At 34.5% G+C, this 24,720-nt stretch overlaps 1 protein-coding gene across 1 annotated transcript in view; it reads left to right on the top strand.

Moving 5' to 3' along the window:
* LOC136811623 (homeobox protein MOX-1-like) overlaps positions 1-24,720 on the top strand; it is a 55,488-nt gene that overhangs the window by 18,115 nt on the left and 12,653 nt on the right. Inside the window, exon 4 of the mRNA XM_067068247.1 lies at positions 1,837-1,977. The gene's annotated coding sequence lies outside the window, so the exon portion shown is untranslated. The remainder of the gene's footprint in view (positions 1-1,836; positions 1,978-24,720) is intronic.

Genomic DNA, 24,720 nt, shown 5'->3' with positions numbered 1-24,720 from the left:
AAAATGATGTGTCCCTTTGCACCTCTCGTGTACCCTAACCCTACCTTTCTCTCGTGTTAGTCTAACAAACAAACAAACAATTAAGACCTCTGAAGACGTGACGAGTAGTATACATTCTCGTCCAAACCTTTCTAACCGCATGAAATTATGTTCTCCACTGAGAATAAAAACACCACAAAACACGAGAAATATTTTAAACTTTGAACTTTTTAAATTGTACTACATTTTAGACTTTGATCTCTACAGGAAGTACTAGTTATATGTAATCACTATGTTATCAAAGATGTTTTTTTATAAGACCATTGAAATTATTTTTTCAATAAGCTAGTATACACACTAACACGTGAATAAGTATACGGTTGTTTGCTATTCCTATTAAAATTCAAAATCGCCAAGATCTTTTGCCATGTATCTGAAAACGCACCCAAAATGAACATATTATTTGAACATAGTTAATGAAAAGAGCTCTGACAATATGTTCTTACAATAAAAAATCCATAATTACATAAACAAATTTCCAACATCTGATATGCTGTCCTTCAATCCCTCCTCCGTAATGCCCCGTTAAGTTTTATAATTTCACAAAAATACGATTGCGGTTAATTAGTGTATCAATTTGCAAGAGGTTGATTGTCAGGTTACATATTCACTGATATAATATAAAACTTTTAGCTGTGTATGATAAAATCTTCTTGCTCTATTTGAATCTCAATTTGACAGATTTTAATACTAAATTATATAAATTCAACTTTTTGATGCTATTTGTCGTCACATTAGGTTATCAAATAAACTAAACTCTTTCTGAAAGCCTCAAATCAAACTGATGCTATCTTCTCTTGATAATTGACATTCGTGACGTAGTGTTATAAACGAAAACACCCGAAAAAAGACCATTATTTGCATTTTTTTGAATTTTGAAGAACTCTTGAGTTTTGAATGAATAAATATCAAGAACATGTAATCTTGCATAGCATTTAACAGTTGAAGTACTTTCCTATGTACATAACTTCCCTTCGGCCTGGGATGAGATGGAGTTTTTACAAGCTCTAACTTGATTTGGTTGGTCGTTAACCCAAAATAAAACAATTTTGTTACTTTTTCTAAAGAATGCGTTATTTTTATTATTACTTCAAATGACCAATTATTAAAGTATCTTATAAAAACTCCATCTCATCTGTTCGGCCCTTTCTTTCCTTCCCTTTACCGTTGGAGGTGTAGACCTAAATTGCATCAGATACATTTATACAATTACTTACGAAAAAAGGCCCTCTGTGGCGTATCGTAAACCAGATAGAGTTTCGCTTCGATTGATTGAATAAAGCTGTCAAAACTGCATCGAGTCCATTTCCACACAAAAGATATTTATAACGCGCGTCCCACACCCCCTCCACGATTGCAGATAGACTATGTAAAAGAAGTCCCACCAGGTAGTCCAAAACCTATCTAAAGTACAGTCACAACAGATAGTTTGCCACAATCTTCACCAATCCAATTAAAACGCCCCTTTCAACAAGAATGTTTTAACTTCAACGAAATCCCAGTTCTTGTATGTAGTTTACGTGGGAAGACAAACCATGACTGAACAGAACATTGTCATTTTTCTCCACTTTTATTTACTTGAGCAATCTGACAAGGGAATTCCCCTGGTGACAAGTACACTGGGTAAATCCTAATCACTTAAATCTGAGGATGTAGATTTAAAGTACTCTTTGTAACATACATATTCTAAAATTCTGTTCTTTGTAGATTCTTATTCTCCATTATTTACTCAAACTCAAACTTTTTCAAACAACTGATTCAATTCGTTCACGTACCTTTCAACTTTTTTATTTATAGGCCAAAAAATGCTGCCAAAAGATCTTCAAGAGATGCCAGAGCCACTTGAACCTGTCAAATGCTCAAATCAACACTTATCGAAACAGATTTAAGACTGCCAAGGTCAACAATGGAAATAATTATGCTGCTGACTTTGCATAAGTAAGAAATTTTTCTTTTATGATTTTGTCATTGGAATTTTCCAGATAAAAATGAGAAGGTCCAACCTTTTGTGACCTACCCCCTTGGAATTCCAGGCAATTTTAGGATCATACCCCTCTGGAATTCCGAATTTTTACGAATTTTCAATCATTACCCCCTTGGAATTCCGCTTATTTTTGACGGATTTTCGTCTACTCTTATGGAATTCCACTGCATTTCAAACCTTACCCCCTTGGAACGGAAATGGACCTCCTCAACAGGGGGTGCACGATTTTTTTCTGGAAAAGCGCATTCCTTATCCCTCCCAATACTTAAATCACTGTTCTTAAAACCTAAAATCATGCCATTTGAATCTTAGTCTGTTAACCATTGTTAGACCACAAAACCAAACATGTGATATTGAATAACATTCTTCTGCATACTCTCTGAAAAAAATGCATGTAATGACGCGTGCTGGTTTTAAATACCTAAACCTAGTTAGGCTACTGTAGCAGGAGACCTTAACATCCCTAGACACATTCAACTATGTGGAGAAGCAAAATCTTTAAGTCGCTATACCTTTGATCGACTGTATTGCTCTTCCTCACGGAGGGGTGTTATGAATTTTTGCATGACGGTTGCAAAAAAAAGTGTTTGTTTTCGGAAGTTACATCTTATAAACACTTTGTCACTACTTTACACACAATATGTCCCTTTTCTACATACTCTCTCTGTTAATCTTGAGAAGTGGGTGTTTAATGTGGTGTGTTAAGGGGTGTACTAGTAAACCTATTTGTGTACATAATGATCAGATGTAATTGCTTTGAGTAGAGGAGTTGATTAACGTTACGTTATGTAAGGAAGTGGCACTTCAAATGCTGCTGCAGTTTACTGAAAGACCCACTCTGACGCTACTTTCACATTTTTGAGATCGAGCATTTCTAAAGAGCTTTCAATATCCTCACTTCAAACTTGCAACTTCCTATCCTCTTTGAATGACCCCCTCCCTGACAAGTAAATAAACTTACAAATGTATCTTTAACCTTTTTGCACACTTAATCTTAAACTCAAACCTGGCTGTATTTATGAACTGTTATGTTTATGTAATTCTCTGTCAGGACGTTCTAAGCACTTTCTTTCAACTTTATCCTAACTTTATTGACCTTTCTGAAGTAGTCCATCCAATTGAAACATATTACTTTTCGGTGTACTAGTCCATCAATTCTGGTTTTCTCACTGCAGAAGCTACCTATGTTACCATACCGGTAATTCTTTTGTCGCAGTAGTGTAGTTGTTATCGATCTTCACTGCCGTTCAGGAGGTTGGGGCCCGATTCTCACTCGGTGCTGTGACTCACTTGTCAAGTGATTATACCTTCACCCTGGCCAACCTATGCCATTGAGGGGAATTAGGTAGACAGAAAAGAAACTCAATAAGTCTGTCGGTGACTGTGTCAGGTATCGATTCCGCAATACATCGTGGATGAGGTGAGAGTGCGCTTGCCTCGTTCCTTAGTGGTTCACGCTGGATTAACGCGCTTAATCCGAAAAACTGCGTGTCAAAGCTGACAGGCAGTATAAACTACAGCGTAACATGGTTCTAACGAGACGACTCCTAGACCTTTCAATACAGAACCGGGCACCCTCTGTAAGGAGAAGCCAGGCAACAATTCTTCTAGACCAATCAGTGCGCTGAAAAACGATTTGAATATGAGCGAACAATATGAGCAGCAATATTTGCATTCACGAAAGCCCATTACATCAAATCTGCAAATATTAGAGTATATACCAAAGTCACCATCATATCAATACCTTACATTCCACTAGAGATTGATATACGTTGCTCTCACCAATGAAATATCATTCATCATAATGATCACTTCTTACAATCCAATGTTGATATCACAAAGAATGATGATGTGATGGTATAGGCAAAGAAGTAATGTATAGGGAATAATTTACTTAACCAACACATATAATATCTAGAACGAATCAATAAGAATTTTGAAATGGAATTATTCTTGTGAATGACGTAAGGGTCTTGTGTTTCATGTTAAACTTCCTGTGGTTTCTCGCGAGCATTGATGATGTCATTCTTGTCTTGGTGAAAACTTCTCATCTGTGAGAATGTGTGAGTAAAATAATCTCGTCTAACGGTCACCATGCAATTACTTTCTACACAAGGCATAGAAATTACTTTTACCTGTCTATTTTCTTGACTTTTTTCTCTCCCCCCCCCGCTATGGTGATAATAAACTCTTTTTCTTAAAGAAATCTAAATACTCTCAGTGTTTGTTGTTTTAAAGTTTCACGTCACTTTCCTATACATCATTGATTCTTGTTGGCAAAAATGACAATGATTGTTGGATATTCTTTTTTGTGCCAAGTAAGAAATGAAAGAAAAAAATCTCTGAATTTGTTGAAATGATTCCTTGAAAACAACCTCCTACTCGATGGTGCTTTTATTTGAATATTGGGTTGGCGAATGAGTGGTGTGTGGCGACGAACCTATGAAAGCCGACCCTTAGAGAGACTGATTTTTGCTGAAAGAGTAACCCTTAAAAAGACTTTTTCACAATTTTTTCTCTCGAAATAAAATAAAATTCCTAAAAATCGTGAATTTTCTGACCCTTAGAGAGACTTTGGAAGGTGAAGAAACCGACCGTTACCGTCCGCACATACCCAGCACCCATTTTTACCTAAGTACCCCCTTTCCCCCGATCACTTGCTTACCCAGCGTTTTTAAACAAAAAATGCAACAATTTTCCGCTGTGTTTTACCGTCTTCTCATGCTAACCAAGCAAGTTAAGAAGGGAAAATTCTCTCATCTAAGATTAATCGCAATATAATTTGTGATTTTTAATGAAAACATGATATACATTACAAATAGTTCATTAAGAAAACAAAACACTCATAATGAAATATCAATGCAATTAAATATTACCTTACTAAATCTTTCATTCACGTGAAAAATTTTATAACTCAAATACACTTTTTTTTCTTATAAGAACAATTTTATAAGAACAATGAGGCTCCAAAATGCCTAAAAAATAAGAACAATTTAAGAACAGTGGAGAGGCTGAAGTTAGAGAGTTATAGCAACAAGAATCACTGGTTTCTAAAATCTTCTAAATAGTAAAGTAAATAGCCAAAACTTGTTTTTTACCTTAGAAAAAATAAGAACAAAATAAGAACAATTCAAGGCTCAAAGTGCCAAAAAAAATAAGAACAGCCGAGCCTCAGCAAAAATTTACTGGTTCTTATAAAAAAAAAGTGTAATTCAATAATTGTTAGCCGGTTGATGTTTTTCAAAAGGAAACCATATCGCTATGGCCTTCAATCCGCGTTGACCCATCAGGTGGACAAATAAATGGTTTGAGTCTAGAAAATGACAAACTGTTCCTATTAAACCTACTCCAGCTGGCAAATGAAGTTGTGTGAACATTGAATAAACGTTGAAACAATATATATATAGTGCGCCACCTGGGACCCCATAGGTTCATAATTATGGCTCTAAAATTTTGCCATCATTCATTTGTCAGGACGTAAAAGCCATTGTACGTATTGTACTATTATATAACACCAATATTACTGTCTTACATGATTATAGGCGACTCTAGTCTATGAAAGCCATGAGAAAAGATGCTTTCTTATTCAGCCAGCTAAAGTTTGTCTCAAAATAATTTGCAGCTGAGACAAAAATGGCTGTAACTTTTGATAGAATCCGAATCAAGTTGCGATTTAGTGCTCGTTAAAAAGATATTTGTGAGTAGAATATCATCAAGTAAAAAATTTGGAAAAAGAAGAAAAGTGAAAGTGAAAATTGAAGAAGAAAAAATCAACTTCTTTTAGAATTATGTGGTATAATTACCATTTTCACCGCAGTGATTTTTCAATCTTAAATCATCATAACTGTGAAAATTTTTTTCAAAAATATGCATTCAATCAAAAGAAGTTTGTTGCTGGTTGACTCTATACAGTAGTAAAAAACGACAAACAAAAAAACAGCCTTTTGTCGATTAACCAATAAAAAACTTTGTTTCGACACAACCTCTCATTTGGAAAAACCTGCTTATGTAAATGTATGATAGAATTAGAGAATTCCCTTTTCACCGCATACGTAGGTAACTTCCCACAAAATCCTATTTTCTTTTCTTGTTCACTATATCGCTATATCCTTCCTTCAATGATATGATATATTTAAAATAACTGTCTAAAAAATCTGTTAATTCTTCTATCCCACATCACTTTCAAATCAATGATATTTTTCTATATTTCTTTATTTCTTCACTTGAAAGCTTTCTCGTGGGTTTTTTGTACAATCTATTACTCGTATTCCTTTTAGTATTCAACTAGGAAAATCCCGCCTACACACTCCATTATTCAGACTACGGATTTTTGATTCAAACCTCGAAATGTATGTTTTGGTGACATCAGAATCTATTAGCACCAGAACATTTAGGCTTTGGTAATCAATTTCTTTTGTTGGAATTTTCCCATACGTTTCGTTCATTCAACTTCTAACTTTTTAACTATTTATGACTTTCAACTTTGGTGTGGATTGATTGAAACGTCATTTAAAAAATTCCCATTTACGAATACGCATCTCATGACCTCCATAACTCGAATATCTCCTTCATTCGAACAAGTTTGCTGGTCCCCTCAGTTACATATACTGCCCTCTGAGCCTTAAAAAGATTTTCGTTAACCATGCGAGTTCGAGTTATGGAGACTCGCTGTATTAAACTCTGACTGTTTATGAATGATAAATTTTAAAATAACCTTAGTAAAAATTCTACCAGGTAAAAAGAGAACAATTTGCATGAAATTAACTTCCAGAGCTGGTAAACCAAGGAAGCTGGAGAATTAAAACACCAAATAAATGAATACTCCCCTTCTCACAGACCCACATGGACCCCTTTCCCACTGGAGAAATTGACCAAAATATCGTCCCCGGTGGAAAACGATCCTCCAATTTTTGTCCCCACTGAAAATAATCAAATAAACCAATCTTCACTGCAAAATATTATGATATTTTTTTCATCGCCACTGAATTTTCTGAAATTGAAATCCCCAGCCATAATTAAAAAGATATGGAAATATCAATCCCCATTAAGTTTCAGTCCGTTATTTTTATCCCCACTGGCTGAAAAAGTCCTGCCGAGTCTGTGAGAAGGGAGTGTATGAATGTCTTCATTTGGTCTTGCTTTTTGGACCTACCTGGAGGTCCTATAAATTAACCTTTGTCCGTCCGTCTGTCCGTTCGTCCGTTAGTTACGTTACCAGCTTTTCTCGAGATTGGCTCATTAGTTTTTTCTGATTTTTTGCACAATGATGCAAAATGGCAATGCCCAAAATGTGACGGTGCCCGATTTTCGAAAAAAAAATTTGGGGGGCAAATTTGGGCCAAAAAACGGCTAAAAAATGGGTTTTTTGGACTTTGTGAAAAATTGGATCATTAATTTTTTCTAATTTTTTGCATGAAGGTAGGGTACCATCATAGGTAAAAGATGGCTTAAGCAGATTTTTGAAAAAAAAATTTGTTGGCTCAAAAAACGTATGTTTATCTATAAGAATCACTATTAATAAGCATACATCAATGCTCTTAGTCAAATTACTCCATTTTTTTGTGAGATAGATGTTTTTTTTTGCTCACGAGTGTTTAGACAGGAAATTTTGGTTGTTTGGTGTGTTTTTATCGAAAAACTGGCCAAATTCGATATTTTTTTATAAGCACATTATCAATTACTTAGGTATTAGATTGATTGCCTCTTTCATTTTTTATGATTTTTTGCACAAAGATGCATAACTATAAATCCTCGAATGTGACGGAGCCTGATTTTTGGAGAAAAAAATTTTAGGGTAAATTTCAGCTAAAAAAACCGCCATAAAAGGGTTTTTGGACTATTTTTGAAATATTTTACCATTGTTTTTTTCTGATTTTTTGTATGAAAGTAGATAAAAGATGACTCAAGCAGACTTTTTGTAAAACGTTTTCAGCTCAAAAAAAGCATCTTTATCTATAAGAATCACTATTAATAAACATACATCAATGTTCTTAGCCAAATTACTCAATTTTTTGGAGATGTTTTTTTGCTTTTTTTATAAGAAACAAACGACTAATTTTAAATAGATTGTCACTATTTGTGTTCTGAATGATTGTTTAATGGTCACGTCACGTAGATATCAAATCGTGTTAAATGCATAACCAGGTAGGTCCATAAAAGTATCACTTGTCTTTTTGGATTTTTTCCTAGTTTCCTTCATACAAATTTTGATAAAACCAAACACGGCCATGGTAAGAAATAAAACACTTGTACCACGTGGTAATCGCTACAGTAGTCCAACTTTTCAACTCAGGTTCAACTCAACCTGAAAAAATCTAGAACAGAAAAAAGTTTATTCTCGTCCGTTTCGGGCTTCGGACTAAAAAATCATCATAAGATATATACAACATAATATTAGCAATAAACAAGAGTTATTGAGAAACAACAAAAATCATCTGCCAGCAACCAGCTATAAAAATTCCCTATAATTTCAGTTTAGAAAATTCTCTTCTTTTTCCTCTACTACAGTCACATGTTTCGAATATTCATAAATTATTGAACATCTTTCTACCTACCTTTGAAGTAAATAGAAGATTGTGAAAAACCGTTTTCAATTCACAAAGCAAAAGCAGTTGTTATGGGAACGTCCATGTTGCTTTCCTCTTTCAGTTTCTCCTCTAGCCTCATTTTTCCCTTGGTATAATTACTAGTAACCTTCGTCTGGAAAAGGAAAACCGAAACCACCAGCGAAAATATCCTCCCAAACAATGTGCTGTTCCATTAAAAATCCGGGGTGGACAAACCTTTTTAAGTCAAAATGAGATTCTTGGAAATGGGAGGAAACCCCCTACAAAATGGCAAAATTTGCAAAAAAACCTCGGAAAAATTTCTTTTCATACTTTAAAGTGACTGTGGACTAACTAAAACCTGTCTTTTACCCCCTGAAAATTTTAGGATACCCCCCCCCCCTTATGGAGGTAAAATGGAACGGCCTAATAATTCGAACATATTTAATATCAAAGTCAAATCAATATTTTAAATTCCCAACAAGATTTTTTTAATGCGCTTTGGAAAAAGAAATCAAGCGATAAGGTCATATAAATTTACATGAATTATTAGGGTTTTTCTTTTTACGATGCTCCTTTTTATTCTGGACACACATTCGAATTTCATCTCTTACAGATTGATCGACCCCCGGGGGGGGGGGGTACTAGGGCAAGATGGGTTACGGGGATGCTCCGCTGGTCAGGATACCTTTTTTAACCTCCACGAGTCCCAGGCAGGGTCGCAAAAACACCAAAATAGAAAAATCAGTCCCTCGTAGGGTGCCTATTTTTGGAAAATTAGGGGAAAAAGTAGAACATTTGAGAAAATTTTGGAATTTCAGTCCCATTCAGGGTCACTTTTTTCGCAAATTTCGAGTCCCACGTAGGGTCCATTTTTCGAACCTTAGCGGAGCACCCCGTCGGTCGACAAGGGTAGTACCCCCCCCCCCGGGTGATCGACACTCCGTCAAGAATTGGAGATAATGAACTTCCAACATTCCAGCATGATTTCAGTCAATGGGAGTTTCATTTTGAAATCACTATTCAAAAAGGATTGATCCGATAATATTTTTTTAATTATTTACAAATTTTCATCGTGTCCATGGAGAATGTTTCGTAATAATATGTTTTGAAGAAGAAAAACCTTTCTTCAACTCATTGAGACTTTTTTTCAATGATTAAAATAACTTGTATTCTGCATGATACACGTAGCTGTTTCATTCAAAATTTGCCCACGCAATTGTAAACTTTGAATTTGTAAAAGAATAAGATATCCTTTTTTCTTTATTCACTCATGTCCAGTACTGAGGAAAATGGTCTCCGGCGAAAGAACTTCGCAGAACGAAGATGTATCTCATTTCCTCCCTAATATCTCAACAGCTAGCATTTTCGACCACAGTTTCCGTGAAAATGGATAAGGAAAAGCCTATTTCAAGCCTCTTTTTAACCTGAACATGGCCAAAAAATAAAGAATATGCTAAGAATATCACCATCATGGAATTTTGCTACTCAAGCTAAGAATGCCATTTTTAGAGCATTTTCAATTATAAATTGTCAATTACCCCCAATAAGTAAGGCTCACTCCTTTCACAAAAATGCCATCTTATGCTTTAGAGGGTTAGACGTATGTACTAAATGTTAAATCTAGTCTGAATTAGGACCCTAACCTAAGAATATGCTGTAAGAATATTTTAGGATGATTTTCCCAAAAAAGTTAAGAATATCCATGATGAAATGGATTTACACCATTTAAAAAAAAAAAGCGTGTATTACACCTTAAAACCTACAAACATTGACCCCTTGTTCAAAACTTACTGTAACTGTGAAATTGCAATTCAGGTGCTGAGCCGTGATTCAATGGGTTAAATACTTGCTAGAAATCCATTCCAAAAACAATATTTGTATTTTTCAGGATTTCCATGCCCATAATGCAATTGCGCCTGTTTTTGTCGAAAAACGGCTTTGAAGGTTCAAAAATAGAACTTTGAGGGCCTTACGATTTCTTTGGGGTCTAACCATGCAAAAGAAAATTATTTTCTCAAACATTCCATATAGTATAGGTACCAAAAAAGTATAGGTTTTATGACCTTAAATTCATTTGTGTAATCTCTAGGTCCGAAAAACTTAATTTTTTGAAGGAATTTTTGAAAATTTCTTCAATAACTTCGAATTTTACGACACTTTGCAATAGTTAAAATTCTTGAAATTAGGTATTTTTTGAAAGTACCTATAATTGAGATTGTAACAAGACGACTTGAAGTCGAAAATTTCGCCTAGATTTTGAACTACATGGGAAAAACAAGAAGTAGATGAAGCTAATCTGAAATCTACTTTACATCGAGCCTTGATGAAACAATTTTACAACAAGAACAACGAGGCTAAAAATCGCTAAAAAAATTAGACCAATTTAAGAACAATTGCTGTTTAATTTTTAAAAATTCTCATAAAGTATATGCTTATAAAAAATTGATATGCTCTTATTGCACGCCATCCCTTGTTTACTTTGTAAGAACTAAGTACCGAAAGGTATATCACCATCTATCAAGAGTTATTGATTTGATTCTTATAAAGTAAATGCTTATAAGAAAAATAAATATGCTCATATTGTGCGCCGTCCCTTGTTTACTTTGTAAGAACTAATTACCGGAAGGTATGTCACCGTCTATCAAGAGTTATTGATTTGATTCTTATAAAGTAAATGCTTATAACAAAAATAGATATGCTCATATTGTACCCCAATCCTTGTTTTACCTTGTAAGAACTAATTACCGAAAGGTATATCACCGTCTATCAAGAGTTATTGATTTGATTCTTATAAAGTAAATGCTTATAACAAAAATAAATATGCTCATATTGTGCGCCGTCCCTTGTTTACTTTGTAAGAACTAATTACCGAAAGGTATATCACCGTCTATCAAGAGCTATTGATTTGATTCTTATAAAGTAAATGCTTATAAGAAAAATAAATATGCTCTTATTTTGCGCCATCCCTTGTTTACTTTGTAAGAACTAATTACCGAAAGGTATATCACCGTCTATCAAGAGTTATTGATTTGATTCTTATAAAGTATATGCTTATAAGAAAAATAAATATGCTCATATTGTGTGCCGTCCCTTGTTTACTTTGTAAGAACTAATTACCGAAAAGTATATCACCGTCTATCAAGAGCTATTGATTTGATTCTTATAAAGTAAATGCTTATAAGAAAAATAAATATGCTCTTATTTTGCACCATCCCTTGTTTACTTTGTAATAACTAATTACCGAAAGGTATATCACCGTCTATCAAGAGTTATTGATTTGATTCTTATAAAGTATATGCTTATAAGAAAAATAAATATGCTCTTATTTTGCACCATCCCTTGTTTACTTTGTAAGAACTGATTACCGAAAGGTATTTCACCGCTTTACAAGAGTTATTACTCTCGGGTACCTAATAGCCGGGGGGGTTGGAATAAGCAGGGGGGTTGGAAAAAATCTCAAAACTTAATAAGCGGGGGGGTTGGAATAAAAATGTCCTGGGTGGAAAATTTTTGAAAAGAAGGCTAATACAGCTGAATTAGGACGAAAAAGGGAACTTTCAAAAACATTTTCCCAAAAATTAATAAGCGGGGGGGTTGGAATAAGAATGTCCTGCGGGTGGAAAATTTTCGAAAAATTAATTAGCGGGGGGGACGGCTATTAAGTACCCGAGAGTAATTTGATTCTTATAAAGTATATGCTTATAAGAAAATAAAGAAAAATCAAAACTGTGAAGCTAAAGACACAAAGATATAATGACGTAATCCAAAGAAAACCTTCCGTGGTTATACGAGCGTGTAATTTGTAAATTGATTTTAGTGAGTTCGTCCACCGTATCAAGTACTTTCGTTTTCAAAATTTTCTTCCGATATCGCCGCACCATGCCTATTGTAATACTTTCGCTAAGGCGAAATTAAAAAAAGCCAAAAACCCAACTTTGTAGGTCTTAAAGGAGTGTGTGGTTTAAGGAGTATCCACGGGTAGGTGAAAAATAGTACCAAAACGTACTCAGCTCTAAACTATCAACTATTAACTACGATTCTAACTATAAGATTGATACTTCCATTTCAAATATTACCGTATTATTTCGAATAAACGCCCATCTTTTAAACGCGTCCACTTTAGGAGGGGGCGTTTATTTAAAACAAGTAGTTGTAAGAACGAAGTCTAATACAAAAAAAATTTAGATGTATGATTCAATAAATGTATTCTTTTAGTAATAATGGAAAGCCAAATTTAGGTTCCAATTCTCTAAAGTGTCCTTGGTTATAAATAATTGAATAAACGCTTTTTTAAATCCCCTCGAATAATCGTCCCAAAGATACTATAAATGTCAGAGCGTATATTCGAAGTAAGACGGTATTTACAAAGTAATTTATAGTCAATCGCATCGATATGAAAAATAACGCCATTGATTGTTATCGGAGGACAAAATAAACATCATAAACTCCCGCTCAATGTAACTCCTTCTCAAATTCAAGAACCAAGAAAAGAATGAGCAGATTAGCTTGAAAACTTCAACATTGAACTTTTATCGAACTCTCAAATAAAAGATTCTTACTTCGAAACCCTTCGCTCGTTCGACCTCATTTAGCATATCAAATTTTCATCATCACGAATAGGAGTATCGCTTATTGACCATATCTCGACCAACTCGTCCAGCAAAATCAAATTTGCGAAGTTCTGCTTGAACACTCGTAACCATGGTACACCATTTTTGGTGACATGGAATTTCAACTTACCCACATACTTTGGTGATTGTGTAACCTTACCGTTCAATCTCGTTTATTCAACCGATTGTACCAATATTAAGTCGAGTGTCTAAGTACACTCAATTACCCCTTAGAATGCATTGAGCGCCACACAGCCTGAAAGAGAATTAAAGTCACTTTTCCGCTGGCACCTTTGATGAAAGAATTACAAATTAACAATTTACACTACTGCCAAGAGAAACGTACCACTGTTCATTGAACCCAATCAGCCTCTAACTTGAACTTGAACGAATTTTAAAAGGCTTTCTATCGAAGACCTCTTTCATCGAAAAAAACAAACAAAAAAGTTTGGAAACTGAGTTATCGAATTCTCGATCCAATCTGGAAAATTTGACCATATTTCGCTTTAAAATAGTTGAAAACTTTCGAGAAAATGCACCGTAAGAGTCGATTTTCGCTCAAATTTACTCAAATTTGGCTAAATCTTCTCTGCACTGTAAGGGTCCGAATTCAAAGGCTTTTGGGCCGCACGTACGGTCGTTTTTAAATTTAGTGCCATCCCCCCCCCCTGGTGCAACGCCAGCTAGAAGAAGGACTGTTAGCGATTGACGATCCAAAGTTGCCTGGCAAATACGAGGTGTGGTAAATCATTGTACAAAGACAGTGTTGGGTATATTCGTAAATGGTTGGAGTCCAGTAGAATTGGTTATAAAAGCTTTCAAATCAAATCATAGTACACCCCTGCTCACAAACCTGGTAGGATTCTTTCAGCTAGTGGGGATAAAAATTACGGACTGATATTGATAAAACATTGATAAAAAGTTCAGTTTTTCTTTATTTTTTATCTTTATTTTCTAAGATTCTTTGATATATTTTTCCTATACATTTTCATGCTCTGAATTATCTTGCCAACAATATATGATATGCTAGGAATTAAGCATTCGTCGAAAAATGACAAACTTACTTACTTAATAAAGGGGTGAAAACCAAAAGACCTAAATTAGTCAAATATTATTTAAAAAATCCATTCTCATTGTCCATTGTCCTTTGGTTGTCGATTATCAGGCAGAAATGGTTGCGGAATTCGTTTTAAATTTTTACCCAAAACTTTTTGTTTCTTCCCTTTTTACATCATTGCAGCCTTTACAATGCACTTTAGAAAGCAAAAAAACGTATCACATCTACAATACCTTAAGTGTCGTCTCCCCTGGGGCAATTTTTGTTTTACATTCTCGTTAGGATTCAAATAGACTGGTAACAAAAATAGGCATTCTCATTGTCGAACCGGGCCGTCGAATTAGGCCCGGCAGAACAACCGTAAAAGTGGGAAAGCTGAACGCTCAAAATGAAATAAAGATGAAAAACTTCATAGCTTCTCCCCGCTTCAGGGGTCTGAATATAATTTAGTTACTTATTTTGGTCGATTTGAACTACCTGCGAGAGTTTACTGCCGTGTCCATAAGATAGTAAGCAGATATTCAATAGGTAAAAGTTGGTTATTGAGATTTATTAACCCGAGGTGATGTAATATATACATCACCTCCAATAACCAACGTAAAACCTATTGAATATACGTTTTATTCTATACCTAAAGGCAAAAACAAAACTGGTAAAAACAAAACCTGAAACATTTTTTACAAAATAAAAATTTTGCTCACAAAATCGAATGTTCGAAATTTTTCTCTTTATCAACTTTTTAATTACTTTAAGTCATTAAAAATGTAAAGCATAGACATATGAACAGTTAGTTCATATTCATGTGCATATGTCTATGTGTAAAGTGAAATTGACAATAGGACTATTTTAAAAGTTTCTTTTCTAGCCAGAGTAAAAACATGCAAAAATCCATGACATCTTCAAAAAAATTGGAATAAAAAAGTTCGATTATCAAACGGCTGTTTTTGCCTACAGGTATAGAATAATTTCTGTTATCAGGTTTATTCTGTTATCTTGATGTCCAGCCGTGAGGATTAAAAACTGACACTGTCGGGTAATAATCGCATTGTTTGTTTTTTGGGTCCTGATTAGCATTTCATGATACCGTTAATAATTTGATGCTGGACAGTTTTTGACTAAAATATTTTGTTAACAAGCTGAAAGGAATAAATTTCAGAGAAACAAAAATGTGAAAACATTTCATATCTAATACCGCAATTATCTTACTTTTTATACTTTTTTTAGATTTTCGGAAGCAGGCAAAAGGTAGTTTCGGTTAGATTCTCCGAAAAACAGTAACTTATTTTTATTAGTTATTGTTTTTTTTCAAAGTATTTAATTCAGCCGTACAACAGTGGTGTTAACTATGGCATGATAAAGAATGATAAAGAATCATGTATAGATTCATCTCTTTAGCAACTCTAGAAATGACCTTCTTTCAACCGTTACATCTCGGGAACTAAAAGCTCGTTGGTGTCTCATTGGAAAGCTTCGAGTCTCCTCTTTCTTTTGAGATGCCAATAGGTGCCGCTCTTGTATATATTCTTTAAAGTCGAAAAAAGTGAACAAATCTGTACTAGCTTTAAAGCTAATAGAGTTCGACTGCTTATTTACAAGATGAATCATACATCGTCGTCTGTTAATGCCCAATCGCTGATGATTTCTTCTGTAGAGCATTTTGGATTATAATTTGAAGATATTTTTGTTTAGTTTTTATATTTTTTTAATGATGCGTACTTTAAGGGCAGAAACTTTCGCGGGCAGAAAGTGTCGGGCCGAAAAGTCGCGAAATTTTGCGGAAACTTTCGCGGTTTTTTGTGATTGTTCAATTTTAGTAGCAATAACTTTCGCGAGTGGCTAAGGAAAGTAAAAAATTATTTCAAATCCCATTTTTTCTTCAATCGAAAGAGTGATATGCTAATAAATGAAAAATAAACTATTTGCACTTCTTCCTCCCATTCCGAATCCTAGTCACTTCGATAATATCGATGATATTGACTCTCCTCGGTTTTTAAAACTTTGAAAAAACTTTCGCGATTTTCTTTTTTAATTTCTTACCTGGCAGAAACTTTCGCGAAAAAATGCCAAAAACGCGAAAACGCGAAAGTTTCTGCCCGCGAAAGTTTCTGCCCTTAAAGTAGTTTTGTTCTTGGGCTTCCTTTTACGCGCTAGTTGAAGTCTTTATTGTTATTGTCTTTGTTAAGTTTCTTTGCTTGTTCGCGCATCTCCTTTATCGTTTTCCGTTCGTTGATTGTGAAATCATCCGTGATACTTACCTGAAAGAAACACGTTTCTTTCAGCATGTGTAAATTCTTCATGATAAGATCTTTGTCATGCTGACTTTGGAGGATGACTTTAAGAGGACGGCCTTTCTTTGTTTTTCTGTTTCCTAATCTGTGGTGAGTAACATTTATTTCTGGAACATTGATGTCCTCCAGGAGTTCAAACCCGTGAACGATAATAATCAGTTTTCTAGATTCTATGTCTCTCTTTTCACTTTCTTCCTTCCGTTTTTGTTCATCGGCAGATCTTAAGTCTTCTCTTCTTCATAAGGAATTATGAAAAGTGGCTGGGGTAGGCAATGGATATTAAAGCAGTCAGTTATGTGCAGCATGATTTATGGAAGGTGTTGAAACTCAAATTAATTCATCAGAGGACAGAATGTTGTAAACTGGTTATTAAGTTTTACAGCTTTTTGCTCTCTCGTTGAAAATACGGTCAGAATCTCTAAAAAGGTATATTTTTCATCAAATTTTGGTGTTTCTTTTTTATTTTTGTTGACTCTTAATCTCACTGAAAAAAGGAAACCTGTAACATTTTTCTGTGAATGCGAACTGGGTGTCAAAAATAACAACAAACAAAGCCGGTGGTTGTTGGTACAGAAATAAATATCTTTCGAATTATAAATATCCAGGAATTCACTTACCTATAAACCCCAGACACCCACTTGGCTTAAAATAAAAAAGTTGACTTGATGTGACTTGACTAACAGAAAACACAACTAGTGCCTATGGCTAAGAAAATTGACTACAAAAATTTTCAAAATCATAGATAAGGAATTTATCATACTAAATGTTATTGATGATCCAACATTGATTTTAGATGTACATTAAAAGGTTAACATATTAATTTAATCTGATAATTTCCTCATCTAAAAGCGATCAAGAAGTTGAATGTGTAGCTTGTAATGTTGGTTGAACCAACCCCCTTAAAGTTGTTCAAATATGACATCACTAAACCCCCGACTAAACCTTATATTATTCCCAAACCCTTACTTGAGATAACTAGCCCTCAACCACAATCAGTGTCATAACATACTGGCAAATTTGGCTATTTTTACCATTTTTCGAAAATTGAAGTTCGAGCGAGAATGTCAATTTCGGACCTTCAACTATATTTTGATCTGGGAGAGATTTAATGGTTTGTAGGCTATATTTCAAGCCCTACTGGACCACTTTGGGATCCTCAGATCCTAAGCATTAAAACTCAGAGTTAAACCTAGTTTGGAGCATTTACAAATCGTTTGTGGTTATAAAATTTCGTGGGGAATCTGCCTTTTGTGCCAAGTATTTTGGAACTGATTACAGATCTCGCTTTGTTATCTATTTGTAGATTCTCGTACTCAGCTCAAAATTTTGGAAAGCCCATTTCAAATATGCTGAAAGTTGATATATATACTTATGAACTTATATAAAAACTTCTAGAATTCTCATGCAAGTTTCATTGTAAACGAGATTGCTATTTCAATACGAGTACTATGAATTATAACCCCCATCATTAACTTGACTTGATGGCTCTAATTCTTGATATGTCGGTGTTTTTTACACTTTTGGCGAAAGCGTGAAAAATTGACCACCTTAGGAAAATGAGTCATTGTTATCTCACTACGCACGTTAGCTTCAAGCTTAGACAAAATTCAAATAAAGGAAGGATTGGGCATTCCATTGTCTTTTACCCCACTTTTCTAGGAAATTTACAGCACATTTTACAGGCTATGAAAGATGAGAGCACTTAAGGATTATGTGATTCCAAAATGAAAATGGATTATGCGTTCCATGTCTAATATCTTTTCATGTAATAACTCTATCTCCGTGAAATTTTGCAGAGTGACAAAGGGGGCTGTAATCTATTCAAAAATCCAAAAATAATTCGGATTAGAGCAGTTTTGGATCATCTATTCCAGTTTTAAAAATTCTTGAGGGCCTTTTTCATTAGCGGATATATAGGCTGGTGACCAATTGCTTTTGTTGTCGGGATAAGAGTTTTCAAAACTATAAACTCTTCTTTATTTAGAAATCGTATTTTCAATATTTTGGGAGCACTCAGGGATTCTAGAATTCCAGTCTTCGACCAGCGCTAACCTAGCACTGCTATTTTTGGACATTTTTTTGAAAGAGCTCTATTTCTTGATAATACATGTCATCGTGAGTTGCTGTTTTGATTTTGGGTCACTTTAATATTAGGGCTTAAGGATTGCCTATTCCATTTATTCCTACATTTACAAGGTTTGAAAATGGGACGTCTAATCCTGTAAAGCTTGTGATTTTGAACAATAAAATGCAAGAATACGAGGGGGCAGTTAATAATGAGTCGCTCAGCAATATTTTAGTTCTGAAAAAGAGCATTTTAGGATCAAGAAAATCCTTATTTTTTCGATGTTATTTAATACCACTTGAAAAATGCTTGAGATGGAACTTTGAAAGTTTTTTGTTTAATTAGTGATCCCAGATTGCTCTTTCACGAATATCATATGATTTTGCAGTTTAAATTTGTTAAGTTTTTTTGCCTTTTTTTCTATTTTTAAACAGTTCCAAAAAATATATGTTTCTTGAAGCAATAAAGTAAAAATTTATGCTTCAATCATTATGAGTTTAAAGAGGAATCCTTGATCCTAAGCGCCTCTCAATAACCTAAAAGGGTCATGTACTACTCTATGATACTTTGCCATGACGATTTGATATCTTTTAAAGACTAATGAAGTCTTACGTTGCGTGGAATAAGATGAAACATTCGACTTTATTTTCTCTAACTTCGAACCAGCTTGATTTTGCTCTTCAGTGAGGATTTATAAAATATTAGACTTTAGGAAAACAATATGATATCCTTCAAGATGATTGCCAGATTCTCATAATAGATAGAAACAGAAAATCTTTATTTTTGGAATATCTGTTCCCTCTCTGCTCGAATAAAAAAAAATACATGTATACAATCCGATTTTGCATCTTTGTGGAACTTTTCATCCAAAAATGCTCATTTTTCTTTCCGTCAGACCAAAAAAACTGTTTTTGACGAAAATTAAGTGTCAGGTTTTCGCCAAAAGTGTAAAAAACACCGACATATACAAAACCGTTATTCTTCCCATCGAAGATACCCTACTTAATTTGTGGCAATTTTTAGCCTATAGTAACAAACAGAGGTCTAAAATGTAACTTTTTGAACCACTTCAAGCCTTGAACGAATGGAAGAAACATTTCATGCAAAGCCTATTTTTGGAGTTTTTTTGTACTATTTGTTAGAATTAGGGTTCTATACCAATAGATAGGATGTATATCGAACTCGAGCCCAGTTCCTTTTTTTTTTATGATTCTCATAGCGCTCAAGAAGGAATATATCACGCCCAACAATAAAGTGGATTTGGGTACGAGATGAAATGTATATATAAAATGAATTTGATAGGGTGGCTGACAACAGTAAAAAACGACTTGTTCTGCTCAGATCTTTATTTTCAACCATTTAATTACATTATGATGAGGGTCTTAAAAATGAAGTATTCCACTTTGAGGGAAACTTTTCTTTGGGAAGTAATTTTTGTTCTTAGTTGAATGATTTTTTGACAAAAATGCCAGACTGAAATTAGAACAAATAAGAACAACCTGAGCCTCAGATTTCAGAAGTTACTAAGATAAAAGCAAATATATTCATTCCTTAAAAGAACTATGAAACCACAAAATTCCAAAAGTAAGAACAATTTAAGAACAATGCTGAACCTGGCTTAATCTTAAGGAAATTAATGGACGAATTCAGTCAAAAAGAGGGTATAAAACCTTAAATACATTAATTTTGCCCTATAAATAAGAACATGATAAGAACAATTTTAGGCTCTCAGTGCCAAAAGAAAAGAACCAGCCGAGCATCGTGTAAGCCCAAAAATCTAACACCCCCTGTATGATCAAAAAAAGAGAAGATTTAGCCTTGTGTACTGTCTATATGAAATAAGGAAAGTGACTAATGCTAATGCTGTGACTAATGAGTGATCTTGCAACCCTTTCAGGTATACTTAGATCTTGAAAAAGGAATCCTGACGAGTGGCACGTCCCGCATTCCCCATTTCGCCTGAGTGATCCCACGGGGATAAAGTATTGTAACATAAGTATTTCAAAATTTTGAAAAACAAAAACATTCCGCCTACGACTGGAGAGACTATGGATGTTTGTTGTTGGTCATATTTCACTGGCGCGAAAGGCTGAACTATCTATCCTTCTCTTTTGAACTAATTCTCTCATCAAAGTAACGTCTTTTTCAAATATCCTTTTTCGTATGTGTTTTGTTGTTTGCTTAAAGGCTGTTCTAAATTTTTTTTTAAATACATACATAATTAAATTAGAAATTAAAAATGTAACGGGCTAGGAATTAGGAATTAGCCCGGGCCACTCTTTTCAAAAACTCCAGGGGATTAAGGCGGGGTCAAAATGCTTGCTACATTACAGATTATTTCTAGAAGCTCATTTTTGGCTCAAATGAAGAGTATCAGTAAGTAAAATAAGATTCAGTCTATGCAGATGATTTCCTATTAAGAAATTTTGCGTAATTCGCAAAAAACTTCGATTTTGCCTAGATTTTTTGCTATTTTGATGACGTCATAAAAATTTAGATTCTAATAGCTTTTGATTTAAGTACCAAAGATGCACATTATTAATGTTTTCAGAATAAAATTTTTTTTTATATGAAATTTGATGACGTCATCACTTTTTGGCCGAAAACTGAAATCCTTTAAAAATGCTGACATCATCATGTTTTAAAAAATTGAAATGCATCTTCGGTCAAAATTTGAAATTATTTTGATGATATTCTATCAAAAGTTATTGAAATTTCAATTTTTAAGACGTCATCAAAATTGAGGATTTTTGCGTAGAGGGCATTTTGTAAAATCGCTCGAATGTTTTGATCAAAGCACTTGTTATACATTTTTGGAAAGCTAAGGGGTAAGGGAATCGAAATTGAGCTTCAAAAAGCCCAAAAACTGGACAAAATAGCTGTTTCTGGCTGAAAAACACGGTTTGCAAGGGTTAATATCTCGAGTTAGGTACAGAAATCACCTATACTTGCAATATATCTCTAATCTTAATTTTTTGAGAGCTTTCCAAAAATATACAACAGGTCTCCGTTTTCTCGAGCTAAAATTTTCATTAATTTTTAACCCTATGATTTTTGCCTGAGACCGTCATATTTGTCCGAAAATCACACCAAAGTGTCCGAAAAAAAATTGGAAACATTGTAATTTCGATTCCCCTACCCCTTAGCTTTCCAAAAATGTATAACAAGTGCTTCTAACAAAACATTCGAGCGATTCCAAAAAATCGAACAAAATTCCCCCTACTACAAGAATTTTGACCTCCACGAACCCGCCTTATTCCCCTGGAGAACGACCATACGTGCGGCCCAAAATTAGATCTTTAAAATCGGACCCTTACAGTGCAGAGAAAATTGTGCAAAATTTGTGCAAATTTGAGTGAAAAATGGACCATTACCGTGAATTTTCTTGAAAACTTTTGTACATTTTCAGGCAAAATATGGTCAGATTTTCAAAATCTTTCACCCTTAGAGTGCAATTTTTCTCATCTTTGCTGATTTCGACCCTTACAGTGCACTCTGAGAAGCTTGGAAAATATACGCTTAAAGACTTCACGTATGTTAGGTCATTTAGCTTGAGTGACAGTGCCCCCCCCCTCCGGAATTAGGAATCGAGTACAGTAACGTTAGGAATTAAAAATTGATTAATGATTGGGTAATTAATTTTGGGAGTCGAACAAAGAAACTTGTTTCACTGATATTCATCAGTCCCAGAAGAATTTTACAAATCATGAAAAATATAATTATATAATCTGTGTTCTCCATCTTCAATTCTTTGAATAGTATTGTGATTGAGATAAGCAAAAAAACAATTCTTATAGTCCGTCGCCATACAGGTTAGATATTAGGGACCTTTAGCATCTAGGACGGCGACTTTGAAAAAATACGGCAAGGTTGAACAAAAAGAAAGCCCTTAGAGATTGATATCTGGATCGCAGATAGATTCTTTTCTTTTCATATCGTTTTTCTCATGGGAATAGTCAGTGATGCAACTTTTCCGTCCGTAGACGGATATCCGTCCGTCCAGTTGAGATACAAATATATCATTTCCGTCTTGCCAGTAAGAGGGTTTTTGGTTCAAATGACCATCTAATCCTAAGGTTTCCGTCCATATTCACAAAACCTAGTTGCAACACTGAATAGTGAATTTTAATAGGGTAGTTAATGGACGTTTTCAAATCGGACGGTAAAGGAATGTTATTGTGCATGTTATTGCACCGACGCGAAAAAAACTTCTCGCGTCCCCAAGACTTAAGCTTACTAGCTTTTTTGTAATTCTTGTAACTCCTTACCTCATACCTTGGAAACCTTTAATACTTGCCGTTCCCCCTTGGTAAGGCACTTTATTCTTACCTTGAGCATCAAAGTTTAGTTTTCTCTCATGTAATAGGGACCTTTAGCATCTACGACGGCGACTTGAATGAGACGTGAAAGTAAATCTTAATATCAAATGGCAAATTTTAACCTTTACTTATTAAACGATTTTTATGAGGGCTAGTCAATTTTGGCTGAGGCTTATTTATTCTTTGTTTTCGTGATTGTTTTGGATTAATGTTCTTATGTTCTTAATATGTTTACTTAGATGCGCAGTAGTGTAGTGGTTATCAATCTTGACTGCCGTCCAGGAGGTCGGTGTTCGATTCCCGCTCGGTGCTGTGATTCACTTGGCAAGTGAATGTACCTTCCCTGGGCCAAGCCATGCCATGTGAGGGGAATTGGGTAGACAGAAACTCAAGAAGCCTGTCGGTGACTGTGCCAGGTATCGTTTCCACAATCCATCGTGGATGAGGTGAGAGTGCGCTGGCCTTGTACCCTAGTGGTTCACGCTGGACTTAACGCACTTGATTCAAAAACTGTGTGTCAGTGTCTCGCAAGCTGGTCGCAGTATAAACCATCACGTAGACGGTCCTAATGAGACGACTCCTAGACCACTCAATACGGAACCGGGTGTCCTCTGCAAAGAGCAGCCAGTCATCATCATCATCATCATCAATATGTTTACTTTCTTCACTAACTAACTTAAAAGTAAAAGGAGCTTAGAATCAACACTTTTTCGGCTATATCTAAAATCTGAGGGTGGGATTATTCTTAATTTATTCTTAGGTTTTTGCCAAAAATGAGCCTCACTTTATTATAAGAATGCTTTCATTAAAAATTGTGTAGGGAGTAATTTTTGCCAAAAGTATGACAAATAGCTGTTTTCAAGGGGGTTAGGTACATTTTAAGAAAATGGTTAGGTTTACAAAAGGAGGGGTAAAGACCTCATTTACACGTTATGGAGTTATATTTTTATTAGAAGTAAGTAGAAGAAAACATCCCAGCAATACGCGCTTTTTTTATAAGAATGGTGTAAATCCATTTCATCATGGATATTCTTAACTTTTTTTGGGAAAATCATTCTAAAATATTCTTACAGTACATTCTTAGGTTAGGATCCTAATTCATACTAGATTTAACATTTAGTACATACGTCTCAAGCATAAAATGGCGCTTTTGTAAAAGGAGTGAGCCTAATTGGGGATAATATAATTCTCTTAAAATGGCATTCTTAGCTTTAGTAGCAAAATTCCATGATGGTGATATTCTTAGCATATTCTTAGTTTTTTGGCCATTTTCATCATGGACATTCTTATAAAGTGTATTCTTATAAAAAAAGCGAGTAAGGAAACACGAGGAGAAGAATACTCTTTGAGAATCCTTTTCAATCTTTGAACTGTTGATTAAAATTGCAAAAATATTATTTTCGCTCTCTAAATATTTTCAACCAAAAATGCCATCTGAAAGTCTACATTTATTGACTAAAAGGTTGATCCAGATTTTTCCCCACAAAAAGCAGCATGAATGCGAATACAGGAATATTTTTCACCGCAGATAATGTTTACTAGTTATGACGTTCGCTAAATATCGAAAGTTGATTTGTTGCAATGCTTGTGCTATTTAAAGGCTATTCATGACATAATATTTTTGTTTTTAGTGAGGTATTTTTGTTTTCCCAGCTTTTGAAAGTTTCATGAGACTCCCTACATGAGTAAAAGGATCAGCCTTGCCATCTATAAATAAAGGGGAATTTATTATCTTTTTATTTTTTTTCTATTTTCATTTTCCTGTTGCGTGAAGATTAGACGGTTTGACTTTTGCATTATACGGCGGATT

Source organism: Clytia hemisphaerica, unplaced genomic scaffold, assembly GCF_902728285.1.
Source record: "Clytia hemisphaerica strain Z4C2 unplaced genomic scaffold, Clytia hemisphaerica genome assembly, whole genome shotgun sequence".
Taxonomy (NCBI): Eukaryota; Metazoa; Cnidaria; class Hydrozoa; order Leptothecata; family Clytiidae; genus Clytia; species Clytia hemisphaerica.
This window is presented reverse-complemented; position numbering and strand designations above follow the sequence as displayed.